This window comes from Canis lupus, chromosome 1, assembly GCF_003254725.2.
Source record: "Canis lupus dingo isolate Sandy chromosome 1, ASM325472v2, whole genome shotgun sequence".
Lineage (NCBI taxonomy): Eukaryota > Metazoa > Chordata > Mammalia > Carnivora > Canidae > Canis > Canis lupus.
In genome coordinates, this window is record NC_064243.1 from 76,423,639 (window position 1) to 76,451,214 (window position 27,576).

Here is a 27,576-nt window from a genome sequence, read left to right on the forward strand (position 1 = left end):
ACATTTTAGCAAATATTTTCCCACATTATTAAAAACTTGCAATTAACATCAGGTTAATGTTTGCAAAATTTATTATCCATCTCTCAAGTGTTGAACAGTTAAAGGTTTCTAGAATTTGAAACTAAATACTGCCCCAATGATCTTTGTGCATGGAGACTCCTGCCACTTCTTTTATGACTATGTATTTAAGCTAGAATTAGGGAGATTTCTGGGTCTAACCACATGAAATACCTTAATATCTTGATTCACATTTCCAGATGATTTCAATGATTGAATTAACATATTATACTCCATCAGGAGTGGAAGAGAATGCCTGTTCATGATACTCTTGCCAGTCACTGTTCTTTGGGGTGGGGACAAAGTGAACATCACTGACTTGGTAGAGAAAAAAAAATGTCGTGTGATTACTTTAATACTCCTGTTTTTTATTACTTGGTTTTATCTTTATTCATCTATTACTCTTTGCATTTCTTCACATGTAAATTTTACATTCAAGTTCTATTGAGGGCATAGTGGTTTTTGTAACAAAGACATTTTATTCACTAAAGATAACACAGTTCTTTTCTCTTTAGGTATTAGATTATTATATACATACTTTATTTTATTTCTTATATATTTGATGAAAATTGACTTAAACCCATAAGGATTTTTTTTTTTAAGCAAAAATTGGAGGTTTTTTAATCATTGTAGCTTGGGAAACTGACAAAATGGCTATTAATTAAATCAGTATGTTTGGATCGTTACCATGTATCAGTTACTGTGGTAGACATATATCCATTTATAGCAGATTTCATCACAGTTAGTAAATCCTGGATATGATGGATCCTGTCCTCACAAGCCAGTTTTTATTCTTCTCTGAAGATTTTTTTTTTTCCTCTCAAGATTTCTTGATACTACTTCTCATAGTCCATCATGGATCCAAAGCATTTTAGAATTGCGCTAATTTTGTTGATCTGTTCCACAGTTCTTCTGGTCTCGATTTCGTTGAGTTCTGCTCGAATTTTTATTAACTCCCTTCTTCTCTTGGGTGTAGGATCTATTTGCTGTTTTTTCTCTAGCTCCTTTATGTGTAAGGTTAGCTTTTGTATTTGAGTTCTTTCCAGTTTTTGAATGGATGCTTGTATTGCGATGTATTTCCCCCTTAGGACTGCTTTTGCTGCATCCCAAAGATTTTGAACGGTTGTATCTTCATTCTCATTAGTTTCCATGAATCTTTTTAATTCTTCCTTAATTTCCTGGTTGACCCTTGTATCTTTTAGCAGGATGGTCCTTAACCTCCACGTGTTTGAGGTCCTTCCAAACTTCTTGTTGTGATTTAGTTCTAATTTCAAGGCATTATGGTCTGAGAATATGCAGGGGACAATCCCAATCTTTTGGTATCGGTTCAGACCCAATTTGTGACCCAATATGTGGTCTATTCTGGAGAAAGTTCCATGTGCGCTTGAGAAGAATGAGTATTCAGTTGAGTTTGGATGTAAAGTTCTGTAGATATCTGTGAAATCCATCTGGTCCAGTGTATCATTTAAAGCTCTCGTTTCTTTGGAGATGTTGTGCTTAGAAGACCTATCGAGTATAGAAAGAGCTAGATTGAAGTCACCAAGTATAAGTGTATTATTATCTAAGTATTTCTTCACTTTGGTTAATAATTGATTGATATATTTGGCAGCTCCCACATTCGGGGCATATATATTGAGGATTGTTAAGTCCTCTTGTTGAATAGATCCTTTAAATATGATATAGTGTCCCTCTTCATCTCTCACTACAGTCTTTGGGGTAAATTTTAGTTTATCTGATATAAGGATGGCTACCCCTGCTTTCTTTTGAGGACCATTCGAATGGTAAATGGTTCTCCAACCTTTTATTTTCAGGCTGTAGGTGTCCTTCTGTCTAAAATGAGTCTCTTGTAGACAGCAAATAGATGGGTCCTGCTTTTTTATCCAGTCTGAAACCCTGCGCCTTTTGATGGGGTCATTAAGCCCGTTCACATTCAGAGTTACTATTGAGAGATATGAGTTTAGTGTCATCATGATATCTAACCAGTCCTTGTTTTTGTGGACTGTTCCACTGAACTTCTTCTTAAAGGGGAATTTTAAGAGTCCCCCTTAAAATTTCTTGCAGAGCTGGTTTGGAGGTCACATATTCTTTTAGTTGCTGCCTGTCTTGGAAGCTCTTTATCTCTCCTTCCATTTTGAATGAGAGCCTTGCTGGATAAAGTATTCTTGGTTGCATGTTCTTTTCATTTAGGACCCTGAATATATCCTGCCAGCCCTTTCTGGCCTGCCAGGTCTCTGTGGAGAGGTCTGCTGTTACCCTAATACTCCTCCCCATAAAAGTCAGGGATTTCTTGTCTCTTGCTGCTTTAAGGATCTTCTCTTTATCTTTGGAATTTGCAAGCTTCACTATTAAATGTCGAGGTGTTGAACGGTTTTTATTGATTTTAGGGGGGGATCTCTCTATTTCCTGGATCTGAATGCCTGTTTCCCTTCCCAGATTAGGAAAGTTTTCAGCTAGAATTTGTTCAAATACATATTCTGGCCCTCTGTCCCTTTCGGCGCCCTCGGGAACCCCAATTAAACGTAGGTTTTTCTTTCTCAGGCTGTCGTTTATTTCCCTTAATCTATCCTCATGGTCTTTTAATTGTTTGTCTCTTTTTTCCTCAGTTTCCCTCTTTGCTATCAACTTGTCTTCTAGGTCACTCACTCGTTCTTCCACCTCGTTAACCCTCGTCGTTAGGACTTCTAGTTTGGATTGCATCTCATTCAATTGATTTTTAATTTCTGCCTGATTAGCTCTAAATTCTGCAGTCATGAAGTCTCTTGAGTCCTTTATACTTTTTTCTAGAGCCACCAGTAGCTGTATAATAGTGCTTCTGAATTGGCTTTCTGACATTGAATTGTAATCCAGATTTTGTAACTCTGTGGGAGAGAGGACTGTTTCTGATTCTTTCTTTTGAGGTGAGGTTTTCCTTCTAGTCATTTTGCTCAGTGCAGAGTGGCCAAAAGCAAGTTGTATTGGGAAAAAGAGAAAAAGAGAGGAGAGAAAGAAGGAAAGAAAAGAGAAAGAGAAAAAAAAGGGAAGAAAAAAAAGAAAAAAAAAGAGAAGAAAAAGAGAAAGAAAAAGAAAGGAGAAAAAAAAGGGGGTGGGGGAAGGAAACAAATCAAAAAGCAAAACAAAACAAAACAAAACAAAACAAAAAAAGAACCACCGGGGAGTATCTTCTGATTCTGTGTACTTTAAGTCCCTTGGCTTCTCCTGGAAGTTGTCAGTCTAGCTGGTGTTCTGGGGGAGGGGCCTGTTGTGCTGATTTTCAGGTGTTAGCACTTGGGGGAGCTGCTGTGCTCCTGCCTGGTGCAGGGCTCAGTGGGGGTTGTTTACCCCGTGAGGCCGCAGGAGGAACAGCCCCAGTGGCGGGGCAGCTCTGGAAACCTGGATTCAGCTCCCGCAGTAACTCCGGAGCTCTCCGTCTGCAGGGCCTGGAGGCTCCGGGGCGGGGCCGCTGATCTGCTCAGCTGGGGCAGGAGCGTCCTCGCTGTCCTGGGCCCTCCCGGCCTCTGCCTGTCCCGGGGGAGGCGGGATCCTGGGCTGTGTCCCGGCGCCCTGTGCTCCGGAGCCTGCGCTGGTGGATTCGGGCTCCTGCCCCGCAGCCCCCTCTGCGGAGCTGCCGCCCGAGCCCCCCCCGAGCTGCTCCCGACGCGCAGGCCCCTCTGCATGGAGCCTCTTCCTCCGCCCGAGCCCCTCCGAGCTGCTCCGGGTCCCGCCGTGCGCGCTGCAGCCCTTGGGGAGCTCGGCGCACTCTCCCGGGGCGCAGGTGTCTGTTACTGTCCCCGGGAGCCCGAGGGCATCCCCGCCCTTCTGGGTCCTGCTCCAACTCCCCGCGAGCCCCTTTCCGCCCGGGAAGGTTGGTGCAGCTCCTGCTTCTCCGGGACGGGGCTCTCCTGTCCTGGGGACACTCGCCCCGGCCTCAGCCCGGCTCCTCGCGGGGCCCCTCCCCCTTGGAGGCCTTTTGTTCCTTTATTTCTTTTTCCCCGTCTTCCTACCTTGATAGAAGCGCGAACTCTTCTCACTGTAGCATTCCAGCTGGTCTCTCTTTAATTCTCAGGCCGAATTCATAGATTTTCAGGATGATTGGAAGGTTTTCTAGGTAATTTGGTGGAGACAGGTGATTTGGGGACCCTACTCTTCCGCCATCTTGCTCCTCCCCCCCAGGATTTTTAAATACAATGCTTATTTTTATTTTTAAAAGATTTTATTTATTTATTTATTTATTTATTTATTTATTTATTTATTTGGAGAGAAGGAGCAGTGGTGGGGAGGGAGAAAGACAAGCAGATTCTGCCCTGGGTGGGGAGCCTGACGTGGGGCTCGATCTCAGAACCCTGAGATGGTCACCTGAGCTGAAATCAAGAGTCAGACACTTAACTGACTGAGCCACCCAAGTGCCCCACAATGCTTATTTATTTTTAAAGATGTTATTCATTTATTTATGAAAGACACAGAAAGAGAGGTAGAAACACAAGTAGAGGGAGGAGAAGCAGGCTTCAAACAAGGAGCCCAATTCGGGACTCAATCCCAGGAATCCGGGATCAGGCCCTGAGCCAAAGGCAGACACTCAACCACTGAGCTACCTGGGTGTTCCTGCTTGTTTTTAAGATATAAAAATAATGTGTTTTTTTTAATAATTAAGAACATATAGAATTAGAGAAAGAAAATAAAAATTGCTCCTAATTCTACTACCCAGTGAGGAGTACTGTTCCCATCTGATCTATTTCTTTCAGTCCTTTTTCTATATGTTAAAAAAATAATTTGAATAAAACCATGATCACAAGGAAGTTTTATAACTTTTATTTTCATTGACTACATTGAAAGGCTATCCTGAATTCATTAAATATCTTTTGAAAAAATAATTTTTAATTGTTGCATAAAATTTACGTGCAAACTCACATATAATTGGATGGTTTCTGAATGTTTATTATTATATGTAATACGATGAAAAATCTTAGGATAGAGACTTAGAGGTAGAATTACTGGATTGGGGGCATGAACAGAAATATTGCAAAATAGATTTCTAGAAAGTGGTAACAGCATATATTCCAGCAGAATGTAAAAGTGTCAATCTAACCTCATTTTACTGGCAATGAGCATTATTATAATTTTAAATAAAAATTTTTGCTTCTTTGATAGAATTGTTATACTTCATCATTTTGCTTTGCTGCTCCTTAACAGCAGAGTTGAACATTTAATAGAACATTTGTTTATCCTAAGTTTATTATTTGTTTCTATTCTTCTGTGAAATATATGTTTATATTTCAGAGGTTTTATTTCTTTTTAAGAGCTCTCAATATAGAGGATATTAACTTCCAATCACAGCTATTGCAAGCATTTTTCAAGTTTTCCATTAACATTTAAAAACTATATTCAGGGGCAGCCCGGGTGGCTCAGCGGTTAGTGCCGCCTTGAGCCTAGGGCATGATCCTAGAGACCTGGGATCGAGTCCCAGGTCGGGCTCCCTGCATGGAGTCTGCTTCTCCCTCTGCCTGTGTCTCTGCCTGTCTCTCTCTTTGTGTCTCTCATAAATAAATGGATAAAATCTTTAAAAAAACTATATTCAAATTATATAAACTATTTAGTTACATTAATTTCCTTTACGTTTTCTTTCATTGTTTTTAGTTTAAAAAAAGCCTTGAATGCCCTGAACTTAATTAAATGTTCACCTATATTTTCTATTTTAAAATGTGTTTTCTAAGTTAACTATTGATATTATTCTTTGGAAACTAAAAACATGCTGAGAAAACATAATTACATGTATTCTCAACATCCTAAATCATCCGCTGTTAATATTTAAATATTTAAGTATAAATATTATACTTGTATGTATTTATTTATTCATTTATTTTGTCTTCCTTTTTTCCTACTAGGAAAAGAGATTCAATGTCAAAGATGCAAGAAAGGAAACTTCCTTCTCACTTATTTGGGTCACTCCTGTGATGTGAAGATTTGGCATGACTTCTGTGAGCTGGGCCAATCTTCTAATACTATTTCCTAGACAGTATTAGAAATGTTTCTAAGTAGTATGTTATTGGTTTAGAAGCTTCAATATCAGATAGTAAGGTTTCCTCCTCATTAGAATATAGAATGGCTACACATTCTATTACATTAATGTGTCTGTCAATTCTTGTGATAACATCACCTTTCTATTTTATTTTTATCAAATAAAAGGAGACACTCCTCATTTTATTTTTCAATATTTTAGTCTCCATTCCTGTTCCATTTTGTGGACTATATTTAGAAATGTTTTCTCAATTTCCTTCCAAAATCTCTCTGAAATTTTCTTATTAAAATTTTTTGGAATGCCTGGGTGGTTCAGTGATTGAGCATCTGCCTTTGGCAAAAGTCATGATCGTGGGATCCTGAGATCAAGTCCTGCATCAGGCTCTTTGCAAGGAGCCTGCTTCTCCCTCTGCCTATGTCTCTGCCTCTCTCTGTCTCTCATGAATAATATACAAAATCTTAAAAAATAAAATAAAAAAAATTTAAACATTAAGTTATCTTAGAAGAATCAATATCTTGTCAAATTTGTAAACATTTGCATTCTGCATATAACCTTCAGCTTGATTTCTAGCTCATTACTTCTTCCACTGCACGCAATTTGCCAGTTAATCCATCAATTGAATTCTACATTTTAGTTATTACATTTTCATGCTTGGATTTCTTTCCTTCCTTTCTTTTTCTTTCTTCCTTCCTTTCCTCCATCTCTTCTCTTCTTCTCTTTTTCTTTTCTTATCTTTCTTCAAATCTGCCTGAGCTTGATAGTTTTCATTATTTGCCCATACTTCCAATATTTTCTGGAATTTCCTTAGAAATACGACATAGTCTTATTTTATATTCTGTATATAAAAATTCCAATGTCTTCAGGCTCTGTGCATCTGACTTTGCCACTTGTTGCTCCTGGCAATTCTTGCTCATTGTGCCTTGTTTCCTCATGTGGCTTGTGAGTTTTTAATGTCAGTTCATGTTTCAAGCTCCTTTGGGAATGCCAGGAGGACAGGGTACATGTACACTTCTCCAGTAAAAATTTGCCTGTTCTCCTTCCTGATTCTGCAACTTTGCTAAGTTGCATCTTAAAAGAAATTCTGGACTTAGGGCTTTTCAGATCAAACAAGTGGTACAAATTTAGGTCATAAAGCAGTGTGAGGGATAACTTATGATTAAAAATATGAAGGGGAGATGGGCAATTTCTGTGGTGTCTACTTTTTTTGGGTGGATGCAAATTCTTCTTTTACCGAAGGTAGGGTCATTTAAGATCCTGGCTCTATGTGCACATTTCTCTTCTAACTCCCCTCTTCATACATACCCTAGGGTGTTTATATACTGTTCTCTGTGGTGCCATTAAAATACAAGATCTGTGACAGTATCCCTATTTTCATCTTAAATTAAGATGCCAGACCATCCATATAGAACATTCTCTTAGTAGAGAATGCAATGCTAGTGTTGCAGGATTGGCAAATACTTACTCTCAGCCTATATGAAAAGTAAAGGTTGAAGAGTTAGGGAAAGAATTTTGAGGAGTAAGTTATTAGTCTGCTCTAATGAGAGAGGGTGGTACACTTTGACTTCAAGCCAAATGGTAAGGGGTGGTGAGAGGCACTTGGAGAGTTTGGCTCATGTGCCCTGTGGTTTAGGAGTCATAGAGACTAGTGTTAGCCTTATATTCTTTTGAGTCCATTTTGGCACCTAAATATGGTTGTTCTCATAGTCATCATTTGTCTACATTGAGATATCCATTTGCATAGGCTAATGTATGCCAATTGCTCTGAGGCCTTAATAATGCTAGCTAACTACTACAAATGAATATACACATGTAATTTTCTTTAAATAAATATAGTTGTGTGAGTAGTAAAATGTTTTTTTGGTAAACCTATGAAGCCGGTGTTACCACAGATCTGTGGATTGATATCAAACTGACACCGAAAACAGTAAATATATTCAGAAATATGTACCTTCCACTTTGGTAGTTGATTCGTTGGAATTAGAGAGATTCTTGATGACCACATAAAACCTTTTTACTGTTAGGAAAAAAGCATTCAATCTCATTGAGGGGAGAGTATGTAACATGGCATTTGAGAAGAAAATAAGATAGGCTAAAGTCTCACACAATGATAGAAATGACAATTTTTTGATTAACAAATTGTCAGCATGGGACACATTCCTTCAATTTTCAGCAATTTGAGATCCTTACGTTAATCAGCTTTTGTAGAATGCCACCCACTGTTCATACAGCACCTAGTAAGGCAGTAATGAAAAATTGTAGAACCAGCATTAGATCAGAGATCATGCTGACTAGAGTGCCTTTATTTTGTGTGAAGACCTTTATTATTATTATTATTATTTAGGAATTGGTCAAAACATGCCATGTCCTCCTTAAATGACTCTGTGAGTGCTTTCTCTCAGGACAATAAATGGTGCTAATAAGTTGGCAGGCCTCCCACCAACTAGACCTTTGATATATTTTGTGTGAGCACATTAATATGAAATCAGAATTATGGAAACACAGGGAGTATTCCCTGCTCATAATTGTCTTTTTATGTAATGCAAAATAAGTCAAACTATCATGTTGCTCCCAGGAAACCTGAACCACTTATAAAATAATGACTTTTGTTTTTATAAATTGGCTTAATTTATCCATTTCTTTATTGCTTATTAGTTTCCTACAACATGCAAGGCGCTGTAGGGGCTAAATAGATGTGTGGGCAGAGCCCTGCTGTGAAAGAGCTCACGGTATCCTTATACACGATATTGTTTGGTCCTCATGTTTTTACTTCCTTTGTATTCTTGGTCTGTTGAATAAACATGACAATATTCTTCATGTGTGAATGTGACACTGCTCACTCCTTGTCTGTTAGCTATCACTTTGTGCTTTTTTCTAGGATTGAGGATAAGGACTGCTGGTGTGCTTAATCTCTCTTGGTACCAAACTAGACATTTTCAGAAACACTTCTAAGGCTAATTAGTATATAGACTGTAACCCAGAAGGAGAACAGAATATATTGATTGATGCAGGACTGGGTATTGTGATCTTTGCAATTTTGTTATTGGCTCAATCCATGAGTAGTTCCATAAAGCGAATGAAACTGTGAAGTGGAATTTCAATCATCTGTGATTCAAAGAAAAGGGAGCCAACCTGTGGATTGTTCTCAGTAGAGTGGCTGAGTATATGGTGATGGAAACCTCAAACAGGAGGTCTTAAGTTGGGTTTGATGACTGTGCTTCAAAGGGTATAGGAACTTCCTGAGATTATAAGTAACATTTTATATTTAACAAGCTGTGTGTTTTCTTGAGGAGATAGTCTATAGCGCTCATTGGACTCTCTGAGACAAACAGAATTCCCAAAAAAGTTGCAAACTATTGGCCGAGGTCAGTAGTTGGTGAATTTTTTTTCTGGAAAGCACCAGATAGTAAATATTTTAGGCTTGGAAGAAAATATGGCCTCTGTAAACAAATGGGTGTGGCTGTGTTCCAGTTCAATGTTTTTTTTTGTTTTGTTTTGTTTTTCTCTTACAAAAACATAGTAACCTGCAGGCTACTATGTAGCCTCTGACTACTGGCTTAGGCTATGATTTGGTAGCATGAACTTTCAAAATACTGTGCTTATATAAGTTTTCCCTTTATGAAAATCATATCTAATATAATGAATTTTATTTATTTTTGTTTTTCCTGTCTTATTGAAGTATAATTTACATGGATTAAAATGAACAAATCTTAGGTGTACTACTCAATGAATTTTTGCATGCATATATATCATATAACCTACATCAAGATATATTTCATCACTCCAGAAAGCACCCTAAAGTTCCTCTTTAGCTATAATCTCCCTCTCCCTAGAAGTAACCATTCTTTACTCTTCATCACCATAGCTTAGTCTTACTGTTTCTTGAACTTCATTTAAATGAGATTATGAAGCAGTATGTATTTTTTGTGTGTCTTTGGCTTCTTTCCCTCAACATAATGTTTTTGAGGTTCACTTGTGTTTTTGAACACATAGATTTATAATACAGACATCTAGGTTCTGTATATTGTTGTTACTCAAGACCCCACTTAACTAGAAAGAATTTGTTGGTCCTTTTGGTGTTTATAGTGCTATATTAGGGGCCACAAGGAGATGCAGGAGAATTCCTGTCTCTATCCTCTCACCACTTGGAGTTAAACCACAAACATAGAAACTGCAATTCAAGAACTCTTAGTTACAAATAACATCAACAAATTGAAGCATGAACTCTGAGTACTCTTTCTCATTGGAGAATTTAAAGGTTTAAATGTATTAACAAATGAGGGCTCTTGTTTCTCTTTACTTTTAATCAGTAGAAACAAATTTGGTTTTATATTACCATTGCCCCATAAAATTGCGAAGAAATGCCTAATGTCCTTTGGTCCAGTGCTTCTCATACTTTTATGTGCATGTGAATTACCTGGAAGTCTTGTTAAAATGCAGATTATAATTCAGGTGGTCTGAGTTGTGGCCTGAGAATCTGCATATATGGCAAGTTTCCATATGGTGCTGATGCTGCTGGCAAATGGGAAACATGTTTGAATAGGAGGGGTCTCATATAGTAATCGTTACTGATGTGTTTTAGACCAGGGACGGCATCCAAGGGCAGTGGCAGTGAAAACTCGGGGAGTAGAATATCTGTGAGTTGAAATGGAGGGAAGTTGCTGAGAAACTGGAATAGTACATGAGGAACAAAAGATACTAAGGATGATTCTTAGAGGTTGGCTTTATGAAATTAGACAAATAGCAGTAGCTCTGGATATCTCTCCAGATCACTATCTACCTCTGGATTGCTTCTGGCCCTGGGTCTTTTGCAGCCACAGGAACTTACAGATTTGGATTCCTACTGGAGCAACATCTATTTCCCATTATTTCTATGTTGAAACTTAAATGATCTGAACATGCTTTGTTCCTGTATTGGGTTTATGGTGGATTTTTTTTCTTAAGAAGTGCTGCCTTCTCTATATCATAATATTTACCTAATTTGTTCTCATGATGCTACCTAACCACTTCTGCTTTTATGTATTAAATTTTGGCATAACATATGCTTTTATATTGTTAACACATGTAGAACCTATAGTCTTCAAATGGAAGATTTAGGGACTCATTAATACAATGCTTCTGACTATTCCATATAACAAGCACAGCCTAAATCAGTAGTAGCAGGTTGTACTGCACTTTTGCCTCTGACACCCTTTGTACCCATCTCTATAATTCCAGAGCTGTTTTTAGATGCTCACATAAACAACATTTTTATTACAAAGTCTTTCTAACTGCTATCTTTTAAAAAATTGAGTGTATTTGAAAAATGCCTTGCATCAAGACAGTTATCTGGAGGCCCTGATGAGGTGAAAGCATGGCTCTGGTGAAGTAGCTAGAAAAGTAATTGTAAGCTGGAAGAAAAAGAAGTCAAGATTTAAATAGGGGATGCCCTAGTTAGTAATTTCAGGGTTATGACAAAGTTCAAGGCCATACTAATGGAATAGGTGGCTGATGGCGGTGCAGAGAAGAGGATCGTAAGAGAGCAGGAGGTCAAGAACACAAGGTCTAGGTGTTAGATGGGCCATCCACTTGGTTACTAAAGTCATCGAGGATATTGGTAGGATTTGGGTAGGGAGACTGTGCTCATGCTAAAGTCTTTCATAAATGGTGGCAATTGAGGGATAAGGGAAGTTGATGTGTGACTACAAGGGTGACAAATAATAGCTAAGAGGAAATTGGAGAGGCTGTCATGTACCATGTGATAGGAGGAGATCATTGATGGCAAGTGATGGTGGGGCACAGAGAAGACAAAAAGTCTCCATCCAGATTTTGAGCTCCGTGGCAGTGAGAGAATGAATAGTCTCCATTTGTGAGGCATGGACAGGGGAGGGGTCTCCCTTAAGGCAAGACAGAGGGATTAAGCATAGAAACAGATTAACTTCACAGAGGATTTTACTGTATGGAACAGTATTTACACAGAGCTGAGCTCAAGGGTTTTTGATGGGTTTAGAGGGATGGGCTGGGTCAAGGGCCCATAAGTACCAATAGAGGTATAAGGGTGGAAGAGAAAATGGATGGCCAGAGATTCATACTTAGGGTATACCTAATGAAAATGCATAATGGGTTTTCAGTTAACCTCTTCGAGGAGAGTAGGCAATAGGCCCATGTACAGATGACTTCTCTTAGATGATGTTAGTTCCAACGACTATAATTTCTGCAATCACTTGGCCTCAGCTGGTGTTCTTCAAGGCTGCAACCCTGCAGTTAAGGCATGAGTTGGTGTAAAATCCTTATTGTTATTCAGCCTTATAATCAAAATTCCTGACTATGATTAGGTTCATCTTTTACGCCCTAGCATCACACATGCTTGCAATAAATTGGCTGGGATCTATGATAATGCAATCATACACTTTTGTAGTGTTTACAGGCTTTGAAACAGTTTTCAAGGTACTTTCAAGCACCTTAACCCATATAATGCCTTGCATTTTCTTTTTATAAACACAAAGCTTTTTTCTTAGGGTTTATTCATAATTATGAGAAAACTCCAGCTGAGAAAAGAGAATTTTATTTTGGGTTAATTTCAGTTAAATTAATTGTTTTATAAAGTGGAAATGAAGAAACACATTGAGGGGGATTAAGATTTGAAAAATAAACTTGAGGAGTGAGAGGCAAGGTGTACCCCTCGTCAGTTTTCAGAACCCTGAATGGGTCAAGTTGAAGTTAACTTCAGCAGGTGGGTGTCTATATTGTTCTTCAGGCTTGATGATGGCTTTCACTCTTCTTTCATTTTTAACATAACTGTCCTCAGGGCAGGAGACTATTCTCTCATTCAGCTTCGTGACTTGAAGGGAAGTGGCAGATATTGTGACTATCTGGCTGTTAATGCAAAGCTCCACTTGGTCTTGAAAGTAGCATAAAGAAATAGAGCATGAAGTGTGGAAACTTACCCTTACTCAAGCTCAAGCTTGAGTCAGCTACATAACAGCTCCTCAACCCCTATTAAACCTTAAACTACACAGACAGGACTCGCTGCCCTCCAGAAAACAGAAGTGATAGATGTGAGAGGCACTGGGACTTTCTTTTCTTGGCCAGGGTCCATGAAGTTCTTTCCACAGGCCATCTTTACTCTGTTCTGGGTCCCAGGAAGTGGGGAGGGTGGGAAGAGTAGGTTCTTGGTGCTCAGGGCTTAATCCCTGTGGTTGGCCTGTGGCCATGCTGCTGCCTGGGCTCTGTCCCCTCCAGGTAATTGGCCCAGGCTGAGTTCCCCTTGGTAGGTGGGCTCTGGAGGAGGGAACCCCATTCGAGCCTTGAGGAAGGGAAGTATCATGACCCCTCCAGTAGGTAAGGGTATCAGCCTAGCCACAGGGAATTCCTTGGCTTGATCCCTCTCTGCCTCCACATCCAGGGAAATAGCTCTCAATTTTTTAATTTAATTTTTGTTTGAAATAAAGTCCTTAGTTAGCTAAAAAAATTAATAAATAGAAAAAGAAGAAAAGTATACAGAGTTAAATGAGGGATTTGACAGTTGATGCCATCTACAAGAATGTAATTATTTGGGAAATATAGAGTTGTCTAATCAGATGAAACAAAGAATTTCCCAGGATTTGTTACTGAGATTTTCTTGTTCTGGGAAGAAAAAGGAAATAATTCCTTTTAGTTTGCATGGACTGATACCACCAAGTATATCTGTACAGATTCATCCTCTCTCATTTTCTCCAGCAGACCTTGATTATTAAATGCTTTGTCATTACATACAGACAGCATTTTGAGGAAAGGGTCTCTTATGTTGTTCATCTCTGTTTATTGCACAGACCGGCTCAGTGTTTCTTGCAATCCTTTTCAGTGGCTTTACAGATATCATGAAAGGAAGGCTCTCCAAGAATCACCTCTTTTGTAATTTCCTCTATTGATTGGCTTAGAATTATGGTTTATGGGTTCTTTTTTGTTTTGAGGGGGTTGTTGTTTTAAAGATTCTTATTTTTTTCAAACAAGAATAATGAATTTGGGGAAAGAGTTTGTTCAAACCAAAACGTTGGTCGCTTTATGGAAAATTTGAGGAAATGCTTATGTAAATCCAATGCTTACATTGTGCTTAAAGAAGTCTGTTGGTAATATTAATATCAATATATTTTCCTTTTCCTTCTGTTGGTAAGTCTTCCAGGAATTTTCACACCAAGATTTCTGAGTGTTGTCTTTAGAGGATTCTTTCATCAACTTGGCACAGATAGAAATATCATCTTGACCTTGTTTCTGAAGGATGTTTTAACCTTACTAATTAAGCAACCTCCACTGCTATTCAGTGAAGCTCTCTTGAGAGTGAAGAGCCTTTGATTTGGGAAATTTCCTAATTGGATAGGACCTCTCATCATAAACCAGTCATAACATGTTGATTATAGTTTTACCATTAGGAATTCCATTGCTTAACACAAATGGATTATAACAAGAATTTGATTAACCTAAGTCAATTTTGGCCTGGAGGTATTTGGAACCATTGACAAGATCAAGTTACCTTAGCAATCCAGGAGTCCAAGGAAAGAGGCCTTTGATTCATGATAGAAAAAAAAAATGTACAATAGAGTTTGCATTTTTATGTAATAGCAATTTTCCAATAATGGCTAAAGTCTAATGCTCCTTTTCTCTCTCTCAACTTGTATTTAAAAAATTTTTTTTTGTTGTTATAAAAATATTCAGTACTCAAAATTGTATAAAGAATTCCCGAGATCCCTGGGTGGCTCATGGGATCCCTGGGTGGCTCAGTGGTATAGCGCCTTCCTTCAGCCTAGGGCGTGATCCTGGAGTCCTGGGATCGAGTCCCACGTCAGGCTCCTTGCATGGAGCCTGCTTCTCCCTCTGCCTGTCTCTCTGCCTCTCTCTCTCTCTCTGTGCGCGTGTCTCTAGTGAATAAATAAAATCTTAAAAAAAAAAAAAGAATTCCCAGGTACCCATCATTCAGCCTCAATGGTACCAATATTTTGTGAATCTTGTGTCGTCAATCTCCTCTACTTCTTTGTTTTCTAGGGTGATTTAAAGCAAATCCCAGATACATTATTTTACCCATAAACACTTTAGTATTTGCCTCTGCCAATCTATTTGTATGTTGTTAAAGTAACTATAAATGCTAAAACTTACATTAGTGCTTTATGGTTTTAAAGTGCCTTATCTCATTAAGTTACAACAATCATTTGTTATATATTACTATTACTATTTAAAAAAAAAACACAGAGGTTTTGAGTGTTGGTGACATTCTCAAGGGCCACTGAATAGTGACACTGGGTTTTAAACTTGGGTCTCCTACAAATACTCAGTTCAGTTTTGTACTTCCCATATATGTGACCACATCAAGTAAAAGCCTTATTCCTTGGGTATTCGACTTCGCCTGTTCTGCACAGAGCCTCCCTTCTTTTGGTCTTGTGATATCTGAGAATCATCTAAAGAACGCTGAGAGTAGCCAGAGGAAAGTGGTCATTGGAGACAGATCTTTTTATTTTGATGTTTTGACATGTGGGGTCTTGGTGGCCCTGGAGAGACTGCTGTTTCCAGGGCTCCAGTTCCCAGAAAGAGTAAAGGACTTACCTGCAAGTGTGGTTTTCATATGCAAACCAACCAATCCAAAGCCCATAACACCCTACCCACCTTCTTTACTTTGTTCTTACACTCCAGGCCCAATCACTGCAGGGCTAGGTATCAGACAACTAGGGAGAGCCCCTGTACCCTAAAGCCCACCAAAATTATCCAAACTAACTAATCCTAAACCTGCTTACCCTGCCTCACCCCTTCCTTCCCATGGAAACCACATAAAGGCTCTGTTGTTTCCCCTGTAGTCCAGTGTCATGTGGTGTGCCCCACCTCTTAGGAACTGTTGGTCTATTGGCCTCCTTCTATTTGGATGATAATAAAACCTACATTTTATTAAATATTTTATTTAATTATTTGAGAGAGAGCAAGAGAGAGTGAGAGAGCATGAGCAGGGGGGAGGGGCAGAGGGAGAAGCAGTCTCTCCACTGAGCAGGGAGCCCAACTTGGGGCCTGATTCCAGGATCTCAGGATTATGACCCAAGCCAAAGGCAGACACCCAACCAACTGAGCTACCCAGGTGCCCTTAAAACTTACGTTTTAAAACAAGATGGTGAAAGCTGAGTAAAATCTCTTGAGACTAATATCAAGGTCTTTCTAAGATCAGCCAAGCTTAGCTAGAAGCAGGTGAGGGTTCAGGGTCAGGTATCAGGTCAGAGAGAATAGCCATCAGCACAGGCAGTGAGCTCAAACACACATGAACAACATCATAGTTGAATGGCAACAGGCAATCATTACCTTGCTGTCTTCCTGAGGTGGGTTGAATTCCAGGGGGAATTATATTTTTTCTTAGGTATGAATGTCATCTCAAATGCATTCTCTTAAGGACCAGGAAGGCAGCATTTCCTTGCACCCTGATGTTGATGTGTCCCCAGTATTTCTTTCCTCAGGCTACCATTCCCGCTGGTCCTGCCTATCCCATTCTCCCTTGCAATAGCCAACAGGAAAGGACTGTATCTGAGGTTTTCAGTACCCGACTCTACTTCAAATGCCTCTTCTCTGAGATTCTAGTTCTCAAGCTAATGCTTGCATATCCAGATCAGTGTCCACTTCAGGTAGAATTTTAGATCAGGCACCACAGACTTCTCTAAATTTACTATCTTCATTTTACAGATTAGGAAACTGAGCTTTGGAGAGGTAAAGGACTGGTTTTAAGAAAACAAGCTGCAAAAAAAGTAGAGGCCTTTGGCACATTCCCTTACTACAGCTGGTAATTTTCAGTAAAATTTGACTTTTATTCACTATAGATCAGATCTCAGCATAACAAGTTCTAGCGGACTACTAGTTGGCCATAGCACAATTGATATAATAAATATTTATTTAGATAATTGGGAAATGACTTTCTTATGAAAAAATGTTCTTATAATCATGTATGTCACATTTCATTCTAATTCTGATACTGTCATATGTTAGATTTTTCTGACTTTTGCTTCCATCTATACAAGTATACTCACAAACTCCACTAACACCCAACATAAACACACCCCATGTCTGAACACTCACTCTCCTTTGCCCTTTTATTTTTTAAAGATTTTATCCATGAGAGACACAAAGAAAGAGAGGCAGAGACATGGGCAGAGGGAGAAGCAGGCTCCTCGCAGGGAGCTTGATGCGAAACTCGATCCCAGGACCCTGGGATCGTGCCTTCAGCTGAATGCAGCCACTCAACCACTGAACCACCCAGGTGCCCCAGAATAGAAGTATTTGGCTACCTTGCTCTTACTGCCAAGAGTGTAGGTTCCCTGGCTTTAAAATATCTACACCTGCAGACCCTGAACATCGGGAAAGTCCCCAAGCTTTCTGAGGCCTGTCTAATCAGGAGCCTGGAGAACTTATGAGAAATAACTACACCTAATGTTGCTGGCCTCAAAATGGTGAGACTTCTTGGACCCAGACTTGTAATGAAGTCTCCATGTTCCTATGTTTCCAGAACATAAAACTAGTAGTGCTTCTATATAGCTTTCCAACCTCATCATGAAGTAATGTGGCAAAATGTGCACTTAAGAAGGGGAAAGAATCCCATAGTATCAGGATAGAAAAGGTTTGGATATCAGATTATTTTTTCTACTCAAAACAATACATTAAACTGGAGAAGCAAATATGAGTTCCTTAAGGAAACAGTGCCATGCAGTTATAGAGCAGACGACAGACTTAAAAGTCAACCCATTAACTGGATCTTTTGCCACTTCTGTAACTGAACCAATATTTACAGTAATTCAATAAAACTCTTGAACAAACAAGAGATAATGATGATAATTATCATTTATTGAGCCCCTCCCATATTCCAGGAACTGTACAAGGCATTTGTTACATGCATTATTTCATTAGCTTCCCATCTTATCTTCCCTGTGGGAGAAGAAATATTATCCTGAATTATCAAGTAGAGTCATTATAGTTTTGGGTATTAAAAGAGATACGGTACAGGTCACAAAGCCTGTATGCCTGGACCCAGGTGTGCTGATTCCCTACCTGACTCTTCCCACCCCCCCATATCCTCTGGTTTCTCTCTATGAGGAAGGACAAGGCAGGCTGACTTCTCCCTCCAGATATGATGAGCCAAAAGGTTGACATGACCATGGGATATGGTCATGGTCACAAACTGAATATGAACTGCAATTCTGTGAACTTGGAGTGGACAGTACTTCTGGCTGAGAACATATTGTCATCATGTCTGGTTGATTGCAAGCCAGTGAAAAGGTGATCTGTTGTAAGCAGTTGAATTAAAACTTTTTTGTGTTCAGTTTTCTCTTTTAGAGCTCAATCTTGAGCTCTGAAGTGTTTTTGCCTTGAACACTGCTCTGAATGAAGTAATGAGAGAAGGACAATACTATATTTCTTTCTCTTTTAATCAAAATGCCATGCCCTTGAAAAGAATTCTCCATTGAAAGTTGACAGTCTGCTCTTAGTTCACTTGATGATGTATTTAGATATGTTTGGGGAAGTCTTTAAGTCAAAAATCTTAGTCTCTTTTTATTCAAAACAGCAAACTCATAGTAACAATAGCTTAATCTTAGTTAATTTCTAGACATTCTCTTTTTAATCCATGAAAAGCTCCCAAATTAGCATTATGTGTGCCATGTTGGATTACTTGGTATCCTAAATGAGGTGATGGATGCTGTACAAATGCAGAGCCTATTACTTAAATTACGTGAGTCTAGTTTAAGAAATGCTGTATCACTATCAATTTTGAGGTTCCTTAGTTAATCTAAGTATAATCAGGGATAAGCACTTCTAAGACTCTCTGATTTATAAATTTTAGGGCATTGGGGATTCTATAAATTTTGGCACTAAAGGAGGCATACAGGATCACAGATTTGGAGCCCAGTCCCCAAAAGTCTTGGGGCTCTGGGTGTTATACGGTCAGTGCTCTGTAAATTTGGGGTAACTTAATGACTGAGACTAGACTATGAAGGCTATATCACAGTAAATAATGTCAATTGAAATTTTGTGAGTCAAGTCTCATTTGGTGGGGTCTTCTTATATTTAAAAGCTTTGCCTAGGGCAGCCCGGGTGGCTCAGTTTAGTGCCGCCTTTGGCCCAGGGCCTGATCCTGCAGACCCTGGTTTGAGTCCCATGTCAGGCTCCCTGCCTGGAGCCTGTTTCTCCCTCTGCCTGTGTCTCTGCCTCTCTCTCTCTCTCTCTCTCTCTCTCTCATAAATAAATAAATCTTAAAAACAAAAACACAAACTTTGCCTAGAATTACTTTAAAATGAATAGCTACTTCCTAATTTGCTACTGTTTAAGTTTGACTTTCTCTTATAAAACGTTTCCTCAAAGTGTGGATCAGCTGAGTGAAAATGAAAATCACTTAGCATAACATGGATCCTGGATAGGATCTCTCCTGTGATTTTCCATTTTCTTGTGCCCTGGAAAGTCGAAGACCCTTTATGATGTTCTCTAAATGTCAAGCCTTTCACTAAATTCTTAAGAGAGTTGCAGTGGAAGAAAGGTAGCTCTCTTTGCTCTTGAAACTGTAGGCTTTGTGGCCCAGATAGAGCTCAAGGTTTGAAAAGTGGGCTCTGCATTCACTCACATAAAGAGCAGAAATGTATATGTGCACTTAAACCAGACACTAAGCAGTAAAGGCAATAAATATTACAGCATAAATATGAAACATCATAAGTAAATGCACAGATGATAGAACATGTATAGATACGGATCTAGGTAAAAACACAGAGATGGATAGTTGTAAGAGTTGGAGAGGATTGTAGGACTTGACTTCCCCTTCTCTGTGGGTGTGAACATCCATACATATATAGAGGGATAGGACTTCTAAGATCCTGTTCTATTATAAATTATGAGAAGGAAAATCTGAGTCTGTGTTCATTCAGTGCCTAGCACCACCCTACTTGCAATGAGAGATTATTATTGATTTTTCCTGATAATGATACTGTTAGGGAGATGAATAAAATCTTCCTATTAAGACAGTACTCAATAGTCATTAATATGATGGTAATTAAACCATAATGAGCAGTGGTTAAAATAAGCAGAAAAATCACACAGATTCACAGTGTTAATCACAAGTTAGATATGATTTTCCTGTCTAGTTCCAGTTGATGCATTTCGACCCTTCATAACACCTCAACTTCTTCACATCTCATAACTCATCTTATTCTAATAATAACCTAGAACTGAACCTACTAGGCCTAAACTTGACATTCTTTTTAGAATCTTACAACTAATTCCACTTTATATCATTAGTTTATCAGAGTCTTTCTTCCTAATTTTTATTAACAGAGAACCTCAGTGCTTGCATCAGATGACTGACTTTTACCAGTTTAGTTCTTAACCAAAAGTACTTTTGGTAAAAATGCAGGCTTCAGAACCATCACCTCTAGATTTGACTCTGCTTTGCCACTTCCTTAGGGGCAGCCTCAGCAAGACATTTCACTCCCAGGTGCACACTTTCCTTATTGTAAAGTAGTGATCCTAACGTATATTTTGTAGGACCACTGTGATCTGACAGATCTGACAGCTCAGATCTGACACACTTCAGGCAGTACTCAAATGAGAACTACTAATACGATGATGATAATAATGCATCTGAAAAAAATGCACATTTTAATCATTAACATTCTTGACTCATTGCCCTGTCTTTTCTGTGCAGAGAGCCCTGGGCTGGAAAAGAAATTCCTGTTTGTTTCCTCTTGCAGGTGAGAGATCGGATTGTCCATCTCATTGTGACATAGTGTCCTAAGCTGGACAGGCTGGCCCTCAGCTCCTGCTCTCGATAACAGACAGGAGCTTGGTGGAAATCAGTACCCATTTGTGAACCCTCAGGTAATCTCTCCTCTGTGAGCATTGCAATCAGACCCCAGCAAAGTAGTCACATTGTTCTTTGGCACCATGGTTTGGTCTGTGGACTTTTCTTCATTTAAATCACCAAAAGAACAAATATACTCTTGTAGATGGATGAATGAGAAGCCGGGGTTCTGCCTCATACATTTTTTGTGTCTTGGTAAAGCAGCCAGCGTTCTTCTTTGAGGTGACCTGACCCATCAACACTGACTGGAATAGAATGAATCAGAAAGGAATGGATGCACAGTCTGGGGATCTGTGAGATTTTGTCTGACCAAAGATTTTTCTGAAGGGCAAATTTATGATATGATTCCAATAACAGCACCATGACCATTCTACATTCCTAATGGGCCTGTCTTCCCATATCAGTAAATGGTTCTAACCTCTTCTTCCTTTCACCCTCAAATGTAAGCAAGAATGGGGATGGTGAGAAGAGGTGAGGGGAAGACCAAGCAGTCATAGAGAACATGACCTCCCTAACAGAAGCTCCCTTACCAAAGAGTGTTCACCAGAGAAAGGCATGGCATTAAAGCTGATGCTCTAAAGGGTCTGAGCCACAACACTGTTTACTTAATTTATACCCATCTCATGACCAGTTTCTCCACTTTCTTCTAACTCAAAATTACACAGCTGCAAAGGACATGGAGGACAACCTGTTATATATTTATATAATATAATGTTATTAGCCTTTCTTCCAGTTACCATTTCTGTGTATCAAACCACCCTGAAATCAAGTGGTATAAAATGACCATTTTATTACATTCATAGATTCTGTGGTGTATGAATTTGAACAATGAATGGGAACGATAGCTCATCTCTGTTCTACAATGTCTGGGGCCTCAGCTGGGAAGACTGAGAGGGCCTAGAATCATCTGGAGGCTCTCTTACATGTTTGACATCTGGATAGGGATGACTTGAACTCTGTACTGAGCTGATACTGATCACTGAAGAGCTTACACATGGCCTTTCCCTATGGTCTTACCGCATGGCAGCCCCAAGACAGTGGTATTTCCTACATGGCAGCTCAGGGCTCTAGCAAATATATCCCCAGGAAGCAAGGTGGAAGCTGCATCACTCTGTATGAACTAACCTTGGAATTCATTTAATAACATTTCCTCTGTACTCTACTGATGGGAGTAGTGAATAAGTGTGTCCAGTTTTATAGGGGAGGGCACGTAGATCTTACCTCTCAACTGGAGGAATGTCAAAAAGTTTTACAACCATTAAAAAAAATGGCCATTGCCCATTCTATAGTTGAGGCATTTAAGGCAATATTAAAAACTTGCATATAACTTCTAAATTATAGATTTATAATTTTTGAGCTGAAGAAAACCTTAAAGATCCCTCTAATCCAAACATTTGTTTAAATAATGAGGATATTATCAAGACCAGAGAGGTGCTGTGACTTGCCCAAGCTTACACAGCTGGGCAATGGCAGGGCTGGGGTCAGATCCCAGATCATCTGACCAACAAGTGTTCTCTCCATTAGACTTAATGAGTATCAGCAACTGAGCAACACTCACTACAAACAGCTGTGATGGAAGAGAACTTCGGAATAGCAAATGACACTGGCAGCATCAACAATTGCACAAAATAGTGACGACCACCACTGCTGAAAAATGGTGGATGGAGTAACAGCTGGGAAATCCAGCAATATGCCACCTCTTTAATAATACTGCCTTCTATTGGATTAGCACTTTCACAGACACATATATTTAATGCCATAATAACTCTAAATGATAAACAATTATTCCCATTTTTTTTCCCTGAAGGGAAACTGGGGCTCACAGGAATTAACTTGTCCAAATTTGCCTAATTAGTAAATGGCACTGTGGACCTCCGCACCAAGTTATCTGGCTGCACAGCCTATGCTATATTTTCCCCGGCAGGAAAGCTGTTTTATTTTTCTATTTCTCTTAAAAGATTTTATTTATTTGAGAGAGAGTAGTAGAGAGAGAGAGAGAGAACAAGCAGTGGGGAGGGGTAGAGGGCAAAGGGAGAAGTAGAATCCCTGCTAAGCAGGGAGCCCTACATGGGGCTCGACCCCAGGACCCTGTGATCATGACCTGAGCTGATGGCAGACACTTAACCGACTGAACCGCCCAGGTGCCCAGGAAAACTGTTTTAATCTTTAATATGCAACATAAGTAGATAGGGGTACCCTAAATCTAAGTATGTTTGCCTTCTATGTGCCTTCTATGTGGAGGTCATGGAATGCATCAGAGACAAGGACACAGAACCAGCACCGCTGACTCCAGCACCTACATCTGTCTCATGAGCCTTCCATGTCTTAAGAATGTCCTGTTTCTTTTAGAAAAGAGAAAGGGAGTAAAAGACAAGAAATGCCATTCCTGCTGCTAGAAATGCACCCCCTTTTAAAAAAAAGATGTTATTTATTTATCATGAGAGACACAGAGAGGGGCAGAAGGAGAAGCAGGCTCTCTGTGAGGAGCCCAATGCAGGACTCGATCCCAGGACCCCGGGATCATGACCTGAGCCAAAGGCAGACGCTCAAACACTAAGCTACCCTGGCATCCCAAAATGCACCCTTTCATATGGGCTTCTACTGCTGGCTTCCAGGCAAGCCAAGCAGAGGCATCCAGAGTGCTTATCTGCTTCCCTGGAGAAGCAAGGCAGGTAAGTTATGGTGGTTTCTGGAAATAAGACTCTAGAAGACCCTGGGGGTGATTTTTGCCTCATTAGCTTGAAAGGTGATAAACTAAGGTGACTTTAGAGTTTAAACAAAAGAAGAAAAAAGATTAATAGCATAGAATATAAAGAATATAAACAAGTTAAGATATAGTTATTATTATATCCGTGTAGATGTTTATATTACAAGCCCTTCTCTCTTATGAAAGCTGAAGCTATTTTTGCTCTTGCAAAAGTTTGACAATGATTTCTCATATAGTTTTTCATTTAGAAAACTTTTTATTCTATTTCTTGATTCTGATACTTAAAAATACTTAAATGATGGGACCCCTGGGTGGCTCAGTCAGGTAGGTGTCTGCCTTCGGCTTGGGTCCTGGCCCTGGGGTCCTGGGATCAAGCTCCGAGTTGGGCTCCCTGCTTAGTGGGGAGTCTGTTTCTCCATCTTCCTCTCCCCCTGCTCATACTCTCTCTCTCAAATAAATAAATAAAATCTTTAAAAAAAAATACTTACATGAAAGCAGCAAAAACATTTGAGCTTTGTTTGAACTCTGATCATGGAAATCTGGTTTATATTATCTTTAGTGCCTTTTAAAATAACTCTCGGGGATCCCTGGGTGGCTCAGTGGTTTAGCGCCTGTCTTTGGCCCAGGGCGCAATTCTGGAGTCCCGGGATTGAGTCCCATGTCTGGCTCCTGGCATGGAGCCTGCTCCTCCCTCCTCCTGTGTCTCTGCCTCTCTCTCTCTCTCTCTCTCTCTCTCTCTCTCTCTGTGTCTATCATGAATAAATAAATAAATCTTAAAAAAATAAATAAAATAACTCTCATGATCAGAAAGGTCTATGAAATTCTAGGTAAGACTACACTTGTTTAGATATTTAAAGTTCATGGTACTTAACCAAGTTGATGTGGGGGACATAGTAGACAAAGCTCTATCTCTAGGAAAGTAAGACTTGAGCAAAGCACAATGTGATTTGAGTTGCTATGTGTCTTCTTTCTAACAGCAAAATTCCACTGAAGCATCCTTTCCACTCTGTTTAGTTAAATATGAAGCTAATGTTTCTTCATATAGATATATCACCTCTTGACCTGCTAGCTAGGAGAGGGGAAACTGAGTGTATAAATTTATGAAAAACTCCTATTAAAGCTTTTACTTAAACTCTACAGGTATCTCAATGTGAATGGAGGCCAACAGGTAACCAATACAGGAATCCATGCATTGGCAAGAAGCTGCCACCGGCTCAAATATCTAGACCTAAGCTCTACAGGAATAAGCCAAAGAGGGTAGGGAAATTGCAGATTATCCCTTTTTTATCCAGTTGCCTGATGAAAATGAACCCTGAGTTAATTATCCATTTCAGTTCGTCATTTTAAGGGCACCTTAAATGTAGTCTATAATGTAGACAATGATATGGTAGGCCAAAAGGAATCTGTATAGATTCTTAAAAGAGTAAATCCTTGATAAATGAAAATATGAATAGAAGAGACTTATCCAAGCACCTGACAGAAGAGTTGTTTGCCTAGAGGGATATATATACCAAGGGTATATTATGTAGAGTCTGGTACGCACTCCTCCAAACTTGGAATTAAAATATGGTCATAACTATTCACATTTCTAATTAATTGCTCATTTTAGCCATTCTCATATATAAGAAATCCATTTTCCTCCTCTTTGGGCTGCCTTCTAATTATCCTGGAACAGGCTAATTAGTGAGGCTTACATGATTGAAGGAGGAGGTAGTCTATCTAGCTTCTCCCATGTGGAGAAACTGGAAGCTCATGAGTCCACTATTGTCATTGCTTCCTGCTGCCCCAAGGGATGATGCCAGGGTCCCCTGCAGCAGTGATGCTTATGAAGCCAGATCTCCACTGAAGTCAATGGAGTTCTATGAGGGAAAATGAGCTCAATACCTCACATCTAAGCAGTGTACCCCAAGACTGAGATCTCAAGATTGTCCTATTGGTGTTTAGTGTCTTCAACTCCCTTGCACAGCTACCTCCCAGGGTAGTAGTTGACTGATTACAGCTGGTCCTGACACTGACATTCGTCAACTCGTGGTTCTTGCACTGCTATCTTTCTTTTCTCTCTGGTCAGCATTTCTTCTTACACCCTCAAATCATAATTGCCCTTCCCCAGGATATTAGAACTCACAGACCAGTCTTCCAATGGAGGCTATCTTCCAAGAGGCCCTACATTTACCAATCTGAGGGAGAGTCTCACTTATGCCAGGGCATGGGACTAGCTTCACTAATGTTGAATAAAGTCAAACGTATAATATAGTACACAGAAATGGTGTACTCTGAACCATTGCTCCCTTACAACATAGCCTTACAGTATAGTCTAGCATATGCTAACCTACTTCTTAGAGTGTGTATGCTCTGCACAGGCTACCATAACAAAATGCCAAAGGTTGGGTGGTTTAAACAACATAATTTTATTTCTCATAGTCTTGGAGGCTGGGAAGTTCAAGATAAGTATGGCAGCATGGGATTCTGGTGAGAACTCTCTTTTCCTAGCTTGCAGATGGTTGCCTTTGTGCAGTATTCTCACATGATGGGGAAGAGGGGGAGCCAAGCAAACTCTCTGGAGTCTCTTCTTATAGGAGCACTATTCCTATCATAAGGCCTCGTCTTCATGACCTAATCTGAACCCATTTGTTTCCCAACGGCCCCATTTCCAAATACCATGTCAGTGGGAGTTAGTGCTTCAACATATGAATTTTGGAGAATTATAATTCAGTTCATAGCAGGATGGCCTTTTTATTTTTTGTCTTCAGTGTTCCTCCCTGTAATGTTGCTTCTACTGCAATACTCACCACTTATTAGTCAGATATATCTATTTTTTCTTACTGCATTCCTGGGCCTTAAGCAAGTCTAGGGATGTGATAAAATGCCCATTTTAATGACTCTTAAAATTTGATCACAGTTAATATTAGATAGATAATATTCTATCATTGCAGTAGCCAGCTCCCAAAATAGCCCCCAAGGATTCCCAGCTTCTGGAATTCAGCCCTGTATCATCCCTTCCAACACTATTATATTAGCCTTGGTCTGTGAGACCAACAGAACACAGCAGAAATGATAGCATCTCACATCACAGAGTAGGTGATAAAATTCTTCCCCTTTTTCATTATTTCTTGTGGGGAAAGCCAGCTGTCACATCATAGGGACACTCAGGCAATCTTAGGGTGAAGTCCACATGGTGAGGAACTAAATTCCCTGGTATATTTTAGCAAATATGTTCGTGAGCTCTGAATGGGCATCTTGTAAAAAAAAAAAAAAAAAAAAGAGGATTTTAAGGGATTAAGTCTATTTCTTTACATCTCTCATAACACCCAGCACATTTAGTTCACCATGAGGTCGTTAGTAAGCCTAAGTCATTCTTGGTTGCTTAAAGCATCTTCTTTGCCAAAAATACCTAAAAATATTTTTTTAAATAAAAATAATAAAACAAATGTAGAGGGGATATTAGTTTGGCATGGGTGCAGTGTGAAGGGTAACGTGCACAGCAATAATTACTGTTTGAGGTTTTACAACATCATGAAGGATGCCTCAATTATTTCGCCTCATGAAAACTGATTTTATATCTATAAAATAATCAAATTTATAGAAAATCAACTTCCTAATGACTGTAAGAAGTCAATGGATTCTCTACTTCTAGAAATTATTAGTGTTATTGTTTTTAGTTTGTAGTGAAGTAGGAGGGTGGAATAATGGCTGTGGTTTGCTGGAAGCAGTTTTATTTTCCTCGAAGCATCAAATAATGTTCTGGTACCTATTTGTTGTTATTGGTACATATCTTTAAAATGTTTCAAATAAAAGATTGCTCTGTGGTTAAGTCTTCACTCCCTAGAATCACAAAGCTGAGTATTCTAGGAATAGACGGGACAGAGCAGTTCCTGTCATTGAGTCTAGCTGGCATACTTTAAAAAATATCATAAATTCAAAATAATTAGGTGATCTGTTTGCAGCAAGGGATAGGAAATGACATCCAAGACAAGTGCTTCCTTCAAGCTACTTGCCACTGAATTTGAG

At 39.3% G+C, this 27,576-nt stretch overlaps 1 protein-coding gene and 1 long non-coding RNA gene across 10 annotated transcripts in view; one reads left to right on the top strand and one right to left on the bottom strand.

The window, feature by feature from the left end:
- The window catches only part of RASEF (RAS and EF-hand domain containing), a 210,715-nt gene that overhangs the window by 87,687 nt on the left and 95,452 nt on the right, over nt 1–27,576 (top strand). The window contains exon 3 of one of the 5 annotated variants that reach the window (XM_049116361.1): nt 5,916–6,008. The exons of 2 other annotated variants lie outside the window; for them this stretch is intronic. The gene's annotated coding sequence lies outside the window, so the exon portion shown is untranslated. Of the gene's footprint in view, nt 1–5,915; nt 6,009–20,751; nt 20,879–24,732; nt 24,826–27,576 lie in introns of those variants that run through there. 2 more of the 5 variants (XM_025423231.3, XM_049116355.1) reach the window with 2 other exon arrangements.
- The window catches only part of LOC125752129 (uncharacterized), a 51,032-nt gene that overhangs the window by 5,045 nt on the left and 18,411 nt on the right, over nt 1–27,576 (bottom strand). Inside the window, exon 3 of one of the 5 annotated variants that reach the window (XR_007414145.1) lies at nt 11,981–12,283. The exons of 2 other annotated variants lie outside the window; for them this stretch is intronic. This is a non-coding gene — a long non-coding RNA (uncharacterized LOC125752129). 2 more of the 5 variants (XR_007414141.1, XR_007414139.1) reach the window with 2 other exon arrangements.